This window comes from Ornithodoros turicata, chromosome 6, assembly GCF_037126465.1.
Source record: "Ornithodoros turicata isolate Travis chromosome 6, ASM3712646v1, whole genome shotgun sequence".
NCBI lineage: Eukaryota > Metazoa > Arthropoda > Arachnida > Ixodida > Argasidae > Ornithodoros > Ornithodoros turicata.
This window is the reverse complement of record NC_088206.1, coordinates 33,910,947-33,926,404: the sequence shown is the minus strand read 5'-3', so window position 1 is coordinate 33,926,404 and position 15,458 is coordinate 33,910,947. Positions and strand designations below refer to the sequence as shown.

General features: G+C 47.7%; 1 long non-coding RNA gene across 1 annotated transcript; it reads right to left on the bottom strand.

Moving 5' to 3' along the window:
* Positions 1-12,473: 12,473 nt before the first annotated feature.
* Positions 12,474-13,068, bottom strand: LOC135397838 (uncharacterized). Its single transcript, XR_010423793.1, has 2 exons — positions 12,972-13,068; positions 12,474-12,654 (listed from the first exon to the last, which is right to left on the bottom strand). It is a non-coding gene; the product is annotated as an uncharacterized LOC135397838 (long non-coding RNA).
* Between the last annotated feature and the right edge of the window lie 2,390 nt (positions 13,069-15,458).

Below are 15,458 nucleotides of genomic sequence, written 5' to 3'. Positions count from 1 at the left end.
CCGCTGTATTAACGATGAAAGATGAAAGTCGCTGAAAAGGTTAGCCAGCTGTGGGACTCGAACCCACATCTAACCTAACCTTTTAAGCGACTTTCTTCTTTCGTCGTTAATTTCTTAGGCAATTTGAGACCTTGTTTGTATTTGTCCTTTCTATGTTGTTCCAGCCTCAGAACATCAGTTCTCTCATGTCATACCGCTGTATCAATTGCCTGTGAAATGCAATCATACCAAGGAAGCTCTGTAAACTGTTTACAACCTGAGGGCGATGGTAGTCTAGGATAGCCTTCAGCTCGTCCTCGTTCTCACTAACTGTGTACTCCATCTTAAACCATAAGCGGGTCGATGGGGTTAGTCGCCAACTGCATCTTTCGAGGGTTGATCGCCAACCCAGCTGCTTGCATACGTCGCAACACCACTTTCAAGTAGAAAGGTGTTACTGGAATGAACGTGACAAAATTACTACATCTATCAACCATGGAGAAGTTGTACTTCGGATCGCCGAGCAGCTCGTCCATGATTGGTGGAAAACTAGCCGAGTAATTCAACAGTCCATAGGGGAGCCGGACAGACTCACAGAGTCCTCTATATGACAGGGAAATGGTGTCTTTTTGATATCATCAGATACTATCGATATCCGAAGGAATCCTCAACTACAGTCCAAGATTGTAAACAGACGGGCTGATTCCAACGTGTACATGATCGTGCCTATTGAGGGAGATGGATGGGAATCTCTTACCACCCCCTCATAGAGCCGGCGGTGGCCGACGCACATCCTTGCGGTGCCATCTTTCTTTGGAGCGAACACCACCAAGGTGTTGAACCCAAACGTTTACCATCCTGTTTTCGTTCTGCTTATGTCATAAACGATCCGGTACCGGTTCTGCTCCGGAGCAAAGAAAAATAACGGTTCATACCGGTTTTAACCGGTTTGCTTCTGGTGGGAATATTCATCCCCAGAAAAAAAAATCAATGTTACAAAATGTAAACCCGTGTATTCCGCGTACATGGTATTAAATATTAATAGACAGCTGTGAAATTGGTAGCCCCTGGTTCCTGTAGGTTACTGTCTGTTAAATTAGGCCTTCGGATAAACACGCCTGCTGCGCAGACCCCCAACAAATCAAAGCACACTACACTTTTCGGCATACCATATTACTAGAAGGTTTTGCGGCATCGGATAATTTGCACCACTAGTTTAGCACCAAAAACAGTAACAAAACAAAAAAATCGCCTAATTTGCGCACCCGCATTTTCGCGGATGTTTCGTAGGCGCGTCTCGTTGACCGTGGCGATTGTTTTTCGGAACGCCGTCATTGCGGTGCTTCTGTTTGATTTGCGCGCGCTTTCGAGTGACGGTTCACTGACGCGACGGACGATCCGGCCGCTCCAACTACACAACGCGTAAAAAAGCGCTGGACAAACGCGCTATGACAAACGTTACAGCACAACATGACGAACTTTGCGGACACATCGCGCTTTCGGTCGTCATGTGATTAGCAGCGTCTCGACGTATTTCACCCAGGGATCGGAACAGGAACTGAACTGGTTCCGATCCCTTTTTCACTGGTGTATGAGCGATAGTGGCCCGGCAGTCTGCCTCCCGACCGTTGGCGGTCGCCTGGTATCCTGGCACGGATTGTGCAACAAAGTGAAAGCAGTGGAGTGCAGCTGTAGCTTCCACAGTTTCACCACGAAAACCACCGCCCCCCTTGACCACGTGATCATCCGTAACGAATCACGACAAAATAGCCGGAAAACGGCGCCAAAAAGCGCGCGCTGGCTGATCGTACTGCGCATGTGCGCTGCGTGACCTCTCCACACCCTCTCACTCATCTTCTCTGCCCCCCCCCCCCTGTTCCGAGCGCTTCGCCAGGCCATCTGCTAATATTATCGGGAAGCAGAAAATGGAAATCCAGAAGACGAAGGATTTCACATGTACAAATTTACTGACACGGTAAACATATACACAAGAAGCAACATTTGAATGCAAGTAAATCTACACGATTATTACAGAATACTGCAGAATAAATAGTGCCGAGCAACAGAAAGCGTGACTATCATATTATACAATCCTTAAGGAAACCTATTCGGTTTGGAGAAAGTAGATATTATTATACATATATATATATATATATATATATATATATATATATATAGCACGTGATGAGTCGCAGAAGCCATCCGCTTCATCCCAGCACAACTGTCGAATTTTCTGGTGACGGGGGCCACGAACAGCTGCCGGTGTCTGAATCAAAAACAAAGCACAACAACAAGGGAACCTGTTAATAATATGGTAAACCCGAGCACAGGCAACGTTAGTTGGCTGAATACGCTCTGTAAGACGTGCCAGCGTTACGCGCCTAATGTCGACTAATGTCAAAATTGGAGGAGCACTGCGAACCCGATGCACGCTGTTTTCCTTTTCATGCACACCAGTGTATTAAACATCAGACACATTCAAATAGCGGAACAAAACGCAACAAGTAACGCCACGCACAATCATCAACCAGATCATGACTGATAACCGGCAGAAAGTGATGTAATACGGGGCAAGGCGTACCTCCATGCACACACTTAGGCGACAGTATTAGACGTCTGATCACTGACATGCATCATACGTATGTCTGCTTACCTTTCATTCAGGCGTTCGTCCATGGCTCGAAGATCTTCAAAATCCACGAAACGAAATCACCGCCTGCTCACATACGTAGACGCGAGCTACACAACGGTCAGGCCGGTCGGCGCCTCTGAGAAACGAACGCGGGCGAATCCACCGGTTAAATGAGCCTCAGCCAATCATGATCGAGAAAGGTCACGTGGGGGACCGGAGCCAATGGAAAGTAAATAGCCGGAATTTGGCGGGAAATGCCAGCAGCGACACTATTTTCGCGGCGGCGAAACCGGCTTACTGTGCCTCCTCTGGTGAAAGCATCAATATCAGCTGTACCGAGAGCTTATATCTGACCGGCTGACCGCCATACTACAATTTGCACAATCTGGCGTCGTTTGAACATCGTAACGAACGTTCCCGTGCAATTTGTTCGCACCAGCTTTTCCGATTTTTTTAGAGAAAAATTGCGCAAATTATGCTAGTGACGGAAGGCTGAAGTCACTGAAGAGGTTAGCAAGCTGTATGACTCGAACCCACATCTTCTGGATTACCGGTCAAGGGATTATGCACTTAAGGCTTTGTATGTATTTGTCCTTTCTGTGTGTTCCAGCATCAGAACATCAATTGTCTCATGTTCAGCTGCTGCCGCACGCATCGATCCAATCGTATGAATGTGTGTATGAGTAACAGTAATGTAAGAGTGAAAGGGGGATGAGTGGAGCGAGAGTGGTTGATTTGTCCCTTAAGAAGTCGCTGGGTAGGTGTGTTATAGGTTAGCTCAATTGGTAGATCCCTGGACCGGTAATTCAGAAGATGTGGGTTCGAGTCCTACGGCTGGCTAACGTTTTCAGTGACTTCCATCTTTCATCATTACTTGATCTGTTTGATGGGAAAACAGTTTGGTATGGTTGCTTTGCCTGTGTGGTACACTGAAAGAACTCGGCTTTACCAAGTGAAACATCCACAAGGACATCATCATATCCAGGAGGTCGTGTGTCCTTCCTGGACAAATGTGAAGATTTAAAACACAGTTTTCTGTCTTAGCGCATGTCCTCTGTGTAGAGTGCTCGCGAAAAATCCACATTTCCACAAAGTGGGATTTACAAATTTGTAGAATCCAGAAAGAAAACTAGGGTTGGCTACCGGAAACGAGAAATGGTAATTACGGAAATTTAGCAGGAAACAGAAATGGAAACAACAAAATTGTTTTAGCGCCCGCTACCAGAAACCGAAACTGAAACGAAATTCAGTCCAAAAAGTGAATTGCCCTTTCTCGGGCCTCTTCAATTGTGAGTTCGATATCCTCGCCGTGGGTCTCATTCCTAAACCGTGACCGCCTGTCATTTCCTGGTGCAAAAAGGCCAGGGAATAACCTACATGCCTACACATTCCTCTAACTCCAACGTTTCTATTTTCTAACACATTTTAACTTTACTATCTACGTTGGCCATCAGAAGCGCGCTCAGATTATTTGCGATCCACGACCCAATACAAACACCGCTCTTCTGAATGAAAAATTTTCCCTTTCGTTGAGTCCAAGTTCCCGTGAAGAACAACACGACAAATTCTGAAACCTCAGCGCAACAAAGTGATCGATGCTTTCTTCTACAATTTCCATTAGGGCAATCATCAATCCTTACACACGCTGTCTCGTATACGGCACCCATGTCACCACCTTCGTGATGTTACGCAGCATTGCCCTTCTTCGGCGTACGGCGAAGCTGTTCTGCGCCTACAAGGACAAATCCCACCATCGCATACCTTGGTCTCCTGTACCGAGCCGCTGTGGGCCTTAAGTCTGCGTCCAGTGCACACATCCGTTCCTGGTCTTCCGAAGAAGAGCTATGTCCCAGCTGTTGTGGCATGCCCACTAACGCTGCAATATCTCCACCCCGTGCACTCAAACCGAATGGAGGTTTTCACTGATGGCTCCATGGCATCCTATGAATCATCATCTGCATTTTACATTCCGGAGCAGGCATACCAGCGTGGTTTCAAGCTGCTGCCAGTGCCCTCGTCAACCCAAACAGAAGCCTTTGCTATCTTATCTGCTCTGCGGGACATCTCTTCGATGACACCAAGAGCGTGGACTATTCTTTCGGATAGTAAGTCGGCTTTGAAGGCCCCGGCGTCGTATTCGCCCAAAGTTATCAACGACATCTACACGCAAATCCTTTGCCTGCACGCCACACTGTCGTCTCTATGTTACAAGTGTGTGGTTCCATTGGATTCTGCGCCACGTAGGTATCTTGGGGAATGCCCTCGCCGATTCTGTGGCCAGGTGTGCTCGTGCGGCTGGGTCTGTCCCTTTTGTACTGCTTGCGCCGTCTGCCTGTCGGCTAGCCATTCACCGCTACTGCAGAAATAGCTCTCACGCCTTTTTTTTCGATACGCTGCCAGGACGAACCCTGTTCTGCGCTCGATTGACCCTACAATGACCCACACACTGGTAGGCCGCTACCCCAGGGAGGAAGAGTCCTTGCTCCAGCGACTTCGACTGAATGTGGCGCGTACTCCACTGCTCCTGTTTAAGATGGGCCACCTTTCGTCACCCAAGTGCCCCACCTGTCATCTCAAAGGAGACATCCCGCACTTGCTGCTCCACAGCACCCGTTACCGCCAACTTCGTCTTTCCTTACGGTTGCGTATCGCTCGCCTCAGGATTCCGAACTTTTCCCTAGCTACGCTGCTAGGCCCCACACAATATAGTCGGGGACAAAGGCACTTCTTCCGTTTTTACGGATCTGTGGCCTTCTGGGAGAACTGTGACCAAATTCGTGTCTGTTTTCCGTTTTGTTTGTTTGTTTTGCTTTCCGTTTGTTTTTCTTTTTATTTGTCTTTCCCTTCCTTTTCTTCTTTTCTTTTTTTTTCTGAGAATAGCAAGCCGCTGTAGCTGTGGCTAACTTTTCCGTCCTATCTTTTTTTTATATAATAAACATATCCCCCCTTGCGGAATATTATTATGAGTCATTTACGTACAATAAAAAACGCTTTATTTCCCCTTCTTTAAAATCCTTAATTTGCGCAATAGCCCCTCCGAATTTTTAATTTCGAACAGATCACTTACGTTCAACACTGCTCTGTTTGTCACGTGCGTTTTTTCTTTCTTTTTCTTTTCTTTTATTCATGTATTTTTCCCCCATGCCTTGTTCCCTTGCACTAGGAGCTGAAATCGTTTTTAGAATGAATCACCAACCCACCCGGATTTTAACTTTATTTCAATGAAAGATTTAACGCCTCCACGTATTTGCGTTACCCAGAAATGGTGGTTCAGGTGATCCTTCTGGACAGACTGTAGACATACCAATAGCGTGATTCCTGTAGTTATTGCCAGGTGTGGATGACTCAGTGTTTCAAAGCGTACTCAAAGCGACGACACGTAATATTATGCTGGCTTTCTGTTTATTGTGGCTTTGTGAGTGCGTGGGAGAGGATTCTATTCTCCACATCTGCATGGCGGCTGTACGAGATATTGCTGACAGACAGCCTCCAATGGGAGACGTCGTAAGAAACGGAACTGAACAGAAAATTCGCTTCTTTCAACACATAGATTGTTGAAACGATACATAAGGATGTGAACTGTCGTTTCGTAGAATTTCCTCGCGCGAAGACTGAATCGGATTGAGACAGGTAGGTGTGAAATCATCCGAAGCATTCAGTATATAGAGCCACCACAATGTGATTGATGCGGCCGGTCACACAGACCCCACTGCTATTTCGAGCCTGGAACGACTTCTCGGCGCCAGCTTCGTCAGCTTCGAAGGGAATAATTTATTCACGAGTTCCCTCTAGATAAAGGTGTTCCAGCTACGCTCCAAACACGCGCGTTGCGTTGAAATTCTAGTCACCGTTTTCATCGGAATAAATAAGACAGAGTGTTTTTGTTGGTGCAGAGGAACAGCTTCAATGGCTTATAGCTTCACGTTCTGTCTAACTTGCACCGAATGAATGACGCATTATCGGCACAATGGAATTCAGCTATAGCACGTACGAGAAGTATATTTAACGCAGACTAACGGAGAATTGGGGCGGAGCTTCATATTTGGGGTGGAATATTCTAATTTTTCGAATATCGAGGCGAACACATAAAATTTCGATTGGAAATCTGAACCGAATATGAACTTCGGTATCCGAATTGCGAATCGAATGCCTCTTTCTAACGGAATATCTTCGAATAGTTACCTTTCCTTGGCAAACTTCACTTCTGAGTCAGTTCCAGGAAGTACATTGGATTCTCGCACACCCAGGAACCGCTCACCTCCTCCTATCCCTGACAAACGGGGGGAAGCGTGTCCTTTCAAGTGTCCCGCTTTTGGTGGTTCTGGGCGCTCGGGTGAAAAGAGCATTTGGGGGATATGGGCTCACTGCTACCCGTGTACCCAGATCAACCGAAAGCCCAGAACCTCAAAACTTGTTTTCGGATAATATGAGCGTTTGTTTGATTTGGGACGTCGGTAGAAATGGGCATTTGGATGATATGAGGTCTAACCGAAAACCGTTTGTCCTTAAACTCTTTCAGCTTGGCAATAAAACCTCCCTTATCACAGGTGGCTGTGGCACAGAAACCGGTTATTCCTGTAGACTGCATTCAGTGCGACAACCAAGCTGTCGACCATCTCCTGGCGAACAGCTTTAAAATGGCGCGCACCAGATAGCTCATAAGCGGATTCTGCATGGATTCACGCTTTGTGGGGGGTGGAACGAGGACTATGACTTTAAAGTAGGCTCCACCCATGAGACGGCGAAAGATCAGAAAATGTCCAAACTCGCCCAATAAGTGGCCTTGGAGCACAGACATGCCCTCGAACAATGTCTCACGTGCAGTCACAATTACAGCATCGGCGTCGTCCGCATTAGCTTGTCCGCCCAAAACTTTCTCATCCGTAGCATTGAGGAGCATCAACCCGCCAGTTTACAACCGCTATCGATGGAAAGTGCGATAACTGACGGAGCCGGCAATCACTTCAACTTCTATCATGAAAAGGCGAATATCGGCAGAACTTTGCTGGACGAATTTCATCGACTGTGAAAGCACCGCCACAAGCGCTACGCAGTCCGTGGAACAACCAGACAAACCCCACTCGTTGTCGATGCGTTGTGGTCGCGTAACCGTGCTTGTGAATTTTTAGATTTGGTTTTGTGTTCTTCCTTTTCTTTTCTTCTCTTCCTTTCCTTTTCTTCCCCGTTTATCCTTTTCTCCGCCTTTCATTTCTTACCTTTTCTTCCCAGTCGTTGACGCTCGTAGCTCCGAATGGACGCTCCGTACGGTTCCACGCACAAGACATTACACACGACGAGGTGTCCTCCCCAAGACATCACTCCTATGTCTCTCCAGGACGTCCATCAAGAGGAAGAGACCGATACAAGTCTTCGGCTTCAGGTGCCGCTGTGGGGCGCGTCGCATTGGCAAGGGCAACCGAAAGGCTGGAACTGCCATTTACCTACGTGCCTGAGTACTGGCTACACCACGTGAACTCACCCTTCTTCCTTGTGACGTCCTCGGAGAAATTTGTGCCGTGCATCTTCCCACAACGCTCGTGGTGGCAGTGTGCTAACTCCTCTCTTCGCGCGGCGCAGGAACGCGTCCGCGACTTTATCGTGTGCGTACTCGCACCTTACCGCACGCACCAGCTTCTCGTAGTCGGAGACTTCAACGTTCACGTTTCACTGGCCAAGAACACCACCTTCCGAAGTTCGTATGTCCAAACACCTGGACCTTCCGTTGTGCACCGACACTAGACGTGGCTGATGAATAGACTTGGTGTTCCAGAACAGCCCCCTCGTTCAGGACACCATTCACCTCGCTCACCATTTCGACGACCCCACAAATCAATATCGTCTACAAGCTTTCATCCGGCCCCATTTCACCACACGTGCAGCTGAAGCTTGAATTTCGCACTACGCGAGCCATAACCATCCTGTCATTTTGTTCATTCCTGTTATTTTTTTATTCTGTGAATAAATGACGCTACGGATATTCGTGATACAGGTGTTAGAATGTTCCAGACAGATACTCTTTCCTGGCTGCCTGTGAGCCGGGTTTCTTTTTCTTTTTTGTGTCTTTTTCATTTATTTATTTATTTATTTTTGTTTTATTTCCTTTTCTTTTTATTTATTGATTTGTGTTTTATTTGTTCTCTCTTTATTTGTCCTCAACGAAAAGAGTAATATATGCACTCATTTTGGTAAATAGTATTTATTGATATTGCGTAAAATCTATGGAATCAGACCGCGGTCCCGTTGACATCGCTCCGTTATATATTTCGAGAAAATTTTGACTTTATTTCCCTCAGAAAATATGTTGTGCCGAAACAGGTACGACACCATCTTGAAGTGACGTGGTCGGTGACCCGTAACTGCTCATCTACGAGGAACACTGCAGGCGTTTGGAAAGCTGCAAAATATGGTCCGCACCCAAGTGCTGCAGTGTACCAGGACCGATTGCGTTGGCGCACCGCTGCCTCCACCCTCATTTATAGTCACGTTAGTTTAGAGCTGCTGGCTGTAGAGTGTTGTACCCCTCCCTTTGTTTCTGATTGCTGCTAAATATATGGATGGCCTGAAAAGCCATCTTAGAATGAATATATATAAGATCATAGTCTGAGTATCACAGACGGTACTTGGCTTTGTATTTCTGGCATATCTAGCGGGATGCCACGTAATTATTGCTTCCATGGGAACTTCATAGAGGTCTTATTCTTTTAGTCTTGATCTTGTGGGGGCAGTTCTTCCCACGGTTTGATGTGGTTTATCGGCTCCTCTGCTCGACAATGCCTGGTTGTTGGACAGTGCCTACCTTCTCCACGGTGCAGAAGAAGATCATACGGAAGCACGTTCTCGCATAGCTAGCAGTGCACCAAACTGCTTCCTTCTCTGTTGTGGTCTCATTTACGTCACGCTAACAGCGAGATTATATTGAAGATGAGGATTGGGGAGTTTAATCGCCAGGGGGCGATACCCTAACCGCACCGGTGATGGTTGTGGTGAGGGCGGAAGCGTTGGTGGGCTTGATTTGGCCAGAGACCAAGCAAGTGTGATATAGAGAAGGGACGAGAGTCCAGTTGACTTACAGAGCCGGAGAACTCAGCTCCAGAAGGTTAGTAGTGTGGCCAATGAAGAAGAGAGAATGTGCCAAACCCTCTTGAGAACCACAGTGACGGCACCTGGGAGAGTCAACTTGTCTCAAGCGGTAACGATCTTTTCACATGGAGTCGCATTCGATGAATTCATGTAGCTCTTGACGTGAGCTGTTTCGTGGCATGCGGAAAGCGAGTGCAGCTCTGAGAGCAAGCTTAGCAACTCTCCTCAGCATACGTTTTGGGAGGGGGGGGATGTCCGTTGTTTTTTGGCGGGAAGCCAGGGGTGTAACGGGGCGTAGAGTGGAGTCGAGAGAGTATAACTTGTGCGGTGCTGCGCGCCTGCTCATTCCCCACGACACTGCAGTGCGCTGGAACCCACTGGAGAGCCTGCCCGTGACCTCTTTCTCTCACATGGCGGGAAGCCACAAACACATCCATTGTATTTTTGTTTTCATTTGCGCATTTTTTTTTTGCTTTTCGTTTTTACGTTTTTTACGTTTTTGCTTTTTGTTGTTTTTTTGCTTTTTCGTTTTGTAGTTTTTGCGTTTTCGTTTTGTAGTTTTTGCTTTTTAGTTTTGTATTTTTTACTTTTTCGCATTTTGTTGCTTTTTTGCTTTTTCGTTTTGCAGTTTTTTTGCGTTTTCACATTTTGTAGTTTTTTTTGTGTCTTCACATTTTGTAGTTTTTTTTGCGTTTTCACATTTTGTAGCTTTTTTGCTTTTTCCAGTTATGGCCGTTACGCAGAAACACACAAAAGAGAAGTCCACAAAGAGAAGAAGCGAGGACAAACGAGCTGACCACCAGGTCACTCGAAGCTGGTCGTCGTGGTGCTCCCGCCGAACCAGCCGGAAGGCGGTTCTGCCGAAGCGGAGTGAACCACCGTGATTTCCGGGATCAGGTCCTCCTCTGTGCCTTTACGCCAGCAGGAGCCCAGGATGTCTTTATGTATTACGAAGACCAATAACGCAGCGAGGGAGTACAGGCTGTAGACGAACCGGCGCCATTCGTCGGCCTCTGTGAGGGCCAGCCACATGAAGAAGACGCTGGTGGCGGCCCACAGCCCTCGGAGAGCAACGGTGACGACGTTAACGAACTTCATGTCTGCAAAAGAAATGGAGATGTTGTCAGATACTGAACTTAATTTCATTTCAAGAGAACGGTAACTTGGGAAAAATGCAGAACAGACAAGTCAGTAAATATCTGTTAAGCAAACGTCTGCAAGGAAGTCCACGGGACAACGAAGCTACAGAATTACAGATATACTAGCGCTTCGCGTTTTGCCAGACTATACCAGTTAAGGAAAAAACATAAACATTCTATTTAGGTTAAAATGCGATTGAGGTGCAGCGAAAATAACTTACCAGAAAGAGTCGCTGAGAGCAGTCAGAAAAGAGAGACCAGGGGCGCCGATGTTTGCGAACAGCAAGCGAGGACAAACGAGAGCATATTTTGCCAAAACGCATCATGCATCTCATCGTCTATGGTGAAACCGTAGTACGTTATTTCGACGCACGATGGAAACTGCAATAAAAAAGCAAATTTAGACTGTCACGTTTTCGGTTAAGCGCCGGAAAATGCTACAAAAACGTCCTTTGGTTGTTTTTCATTTTCTTTTTTTTACTAATTCGGCATGGTCCCAAAAACTCGGAACGACTTACCTTTCCGAATGGTGATACATGCCGAGAACGCCAGAAGAGGATTGCACTTTTCTTCGACCCGGGTGCCACATTTTCGTTTTTTCTTCTTCGTCTTTCGTTTTTTTCCTTCGTCCAGTTCCCAGGTGGAATAAGAGGAACACCACCGTCGGAGCCGCTTTGATCAGTGAGGTCATGAGGGTTGAAGTGTAGATGGATCCCTCCCACATAAGACAGGAATTTCTCAATGTCTTTATACCGAGCTCCTCTCCTCCAGTCACTAATGATTACAGTAGGCTATTTCTTGGAATCTATTTTAAGGTGCCAGCAGCGCAAAAAAGGGGTATAAAAGAATCAGGCACGAGCCTTTGTACGGTTCGAACCATAGAAAACTTGCGGAGAGAGGCTAGAAGAAAAGGCCGGGAGGAGGATCCGAGGAGAGCAAAGAACTTGGACGCGGCTCTTCACTCTCTCAATGTATGTGCTCGGAGGGAGCCACACCGAATCATCCGAGGAAACGTCGCGTATGTTTGGTTCGTCAAAGAGGCGAAATTCCGAAAAATTGGTGGCAATGCTTGCTCCGCTGCTTCCCTTGGCTACCGATTTTGTCACTCTCCGTCGCTATTCTCGCCAGGGCTAGAGGAGTCCTAGACCGTGTCCCCATCTGGCGTCCATGTCGCGTGTGTGTTTTCTTCCAAGTCCTAGGGTTTCAGGGATTAGGGCAATGTGTGACTGCTCCAAAAACATTTTTTGCGCTAAGTTTGGTGTATGCTCACCGTTCTTTTTTTTTTTTTTTGCATGTGCCGCGGCAACGGTAGCTGATTCCATATGGCACTGCCCTCGCCTGTACGTTGCAGTTTCGGAGATTTGTCTTGTATTTCGTTCTAGCATACTCCTTGAAGTTTCTATGCTTCGGACAGAAGTAGTAAGTACTGGACTCTCACAGTGCACAACGCTCAACTGTCCTGAACACGATTTAATTAGCAATTAGAGCTAATTGGGACCCCCCATTTCAATCAGCACCCTCCAGGGAGCCACCACACTAATTGGGGAACGTCTAACTCGTGTCCAGACCAGCTGAGCGTTGTGCACTATGAGAGTCCATAAAAATGAAAAAATTAGGCAGAAAATAAAATAAAAAGATAGAAGTAGAGTGGAGAGAAACAATTTAATCGAAAATCAACGATGCCGCGGCGAAGAAGCCGCTCCGCAACACCCGAGTGTCCAGCGCCCGCCATGTTGGTAGTTGGCACCCAGCAGTTGCAGAGATCAATGACAGGTGGCCACTTAGTTGTAAGGCATCACACCAGATGGCGCCACCATCATAGCTCTAGACGAGAAAGACAGAGAACAAGATACTACGGCTAAAACAGCACGGAGAAAACAGTACACATCGGAGAAAAAGGCTTACGGGGGGTGACCGCTTAGGCCTAACCACAGCGTCACAACACTATGCAGCTAACACAAGGCGGGAACCACTGGGCACACATCGCTAAACATCGCTAAACACAGGAACAAAAGGCTTGCTGACTGCAAAACAAGTCTAAACATGCGAGAAAAGGCTTAACACCAGCGCAGTCAAATCACTCGTTGGTCACCGCTAAACACGGCAAACATGCGAGAAAAAGAGCGCGTCAAATCACTCACCTTTTCCCAGGCATAAACGGCGAGCGCGGGGAGCATACGTCTGCTCTCTGCGACAGCAAGCCAGAAACTGAGCGAGCACGGGGAGCTCACGCCTGCTTTCCACGACAACCAGAGAGAAACTGACTGAGGCGACGCGCAGCGGCAGCTATGGATGCGCGCGCGCCCTCTGCTCCACCCCTCCGCGCATGCGCGCGCGCGCTCCTAGGGCCCTCTGCGCCGCCCGCGGGTGTTTTCAGTTTCGGCTCTCTGCTGCGCGCGCGCGCTCCTAGCGGCGACGGGTGGCTTCTGAGTTTCGGTTTCACTCTCGTTTCTTTGCGCGCGCGTTTATCTGTATAAAGGCAGCGCGCTCCGCGCTCGCGTCATCCCTACGTGAAGATGTTCAGCTACCACTCGCTACAAAATTGTTCCCGCACCCATGCTTCTTGGGAAGAAGTGGAGAAGGAATGTTTCAACAGCGAAAGTCCCCGCAACGAGCTCGTCATCACTGCTTTTCGCTACGTGATAGACATGGTAGGCTTTGGCAATATAGGAGAGATCTCGCCGGGGCCGCTGCAGGTGATGGTGCGTCGGACCTACGCCCGTTACAAGAACGTCTGCATAACGGTTACTGACGGACCCCTGGGACTGATGAGCGAATTTGTGAGCTTGTCCAACCCAGAATTCAACTACATCGCTGCAGACATCGTGGACCTTCTCGCTCGTGCCATCGCTCATATTAAGCACGCCCTGCGGAAGCAGCGACATTTGCAAGCAGTCTACATCGCCAATTTGGTCATTGATTTATTGAAATACCGATTGGTTATTGACATGCAACGCATTAAACAGTCCGAATAACTTTGACGAGACTCTGTGTGTTCTTTCACTGAAACATCTTTATTGAATACAAACAAAAGAGTTGGTCAATAGATGCCTGTACCCTCCCTCCCTTGTCTGATCATCTCGTAATGCTGCGTTCGTGAGATCAGACGTGCCAGAAAAGGGGAATCTTCATCGCAGCGCCGTCATTGCGCGGGTCACTGCACCAGCACGATGACAGAATGGTAATTCTTCTCGTACACCCATTCCGCTACCACACTGCCACGATGACCCGTGCTTCTCCTGTCTGCGAGAGAGAGAGAGAAGCATTTCTCGACTAGAACTTTTATTCTCGATTACATGCGCGTGAAGCTCTTTGTTCCACGGTTATTCGCTGCCTGACGTCGACGGTCTTGGGCTCTCTTCCGGGTTTTCCGGTGCTGCACAAAGAGGGAGTACTATCGTAATGCGATACGCGTCAAAACACTAGGAAAGCTTACCGTATTCGCAGCTCCCATAAGGGACGGAGTGTACGGCATCCACGAGATAGCGTTTGTCGTCGTAGGGGACCGAGCTCTTCTTGAGTCTCGAAATGGTGTACATTGTTTGCTTTATACTCTGGATGGTGCACTGCTTCTGAGAGACTTCCTTTTCATTGAACAGAGAATCTCGGTACACTTCGTGCAATAAATGTTTCCTCACCACGCCTTTCTTAACTCCTTTCACTCTCGCGATCTGTTTGTGTGTCCCAGCCAAGAGAATGCTGTACATTTTCGCTCGGATGGCTACGACTTCCTGAATAACTCCGCCCCCCGTCTCGTCTTTGAAGTACCCCATCTGATTTGCGTGCTCGTCGTTGAAAAGTGGATGGTCTGGCGGATAGGAAGACAGATCTAACTCACTCTCAATCTTCATCAGCTGCTCTTCCAGGCTTTCACACGTGAGAGAAAAAATTATGCTGTCCGTGTCGCTATAGATCAATTGCACTGGACATGTCAAGCGAGAAAAGAGCGACTCGTAGATGAAGCTGTACATTCGGACTTTGGATATCTCAAAAATGGCAGAGCCCACGTAAAGGGGGTGCGTGCATTTGATGCGGCGTTGTTTCATCTCGTACAAGATGCACTTGTCACTCAGAATGTGAAACTGCTGACTGTCGACGGAGCTAGCTTTTCGGAGCGCGCTTTCTTTGTCGTAGGCTATAGCGTACCTTTTCATGCGTCTCACATTTTGTATCGACTTACCGAACGTACTGTTCGACATGGTTTTGTACAGAAGTCGCTCGAATTTCGTGCTCGCGACATTCCTCAACGCGACGTTTCTCTGCACGAAGGTTCGCAAAAAGTTGTCTTGGCGGAATCAGAGGATGCTGTGAACACGTTTTATTTTGATGCCCAACCTCACGTACAGAGCGAGCAATGCATAATGAACGACGTAGCGTTCTTTGTCGTAGCACGTCAGCAAGAGTTTCGTTGTGGAAGGGGCGTTCAGCGCCAACGCATCTTTCAGGTGGCGTTGGTACGGGGAGAGTTCGTTCTCGTCCACGCACCTGTGTTCGGGTGCCAGGGGAAAATCCCTGGTGAGCACGTGCAGTTCTGCAGGATATGACGAGTCTACCACGTAGACGTAACCCACTTCCGAATCGTGAGGAATGTTGAGAAAATTGATCTCGCTCCACCTCGAAGGATCGAC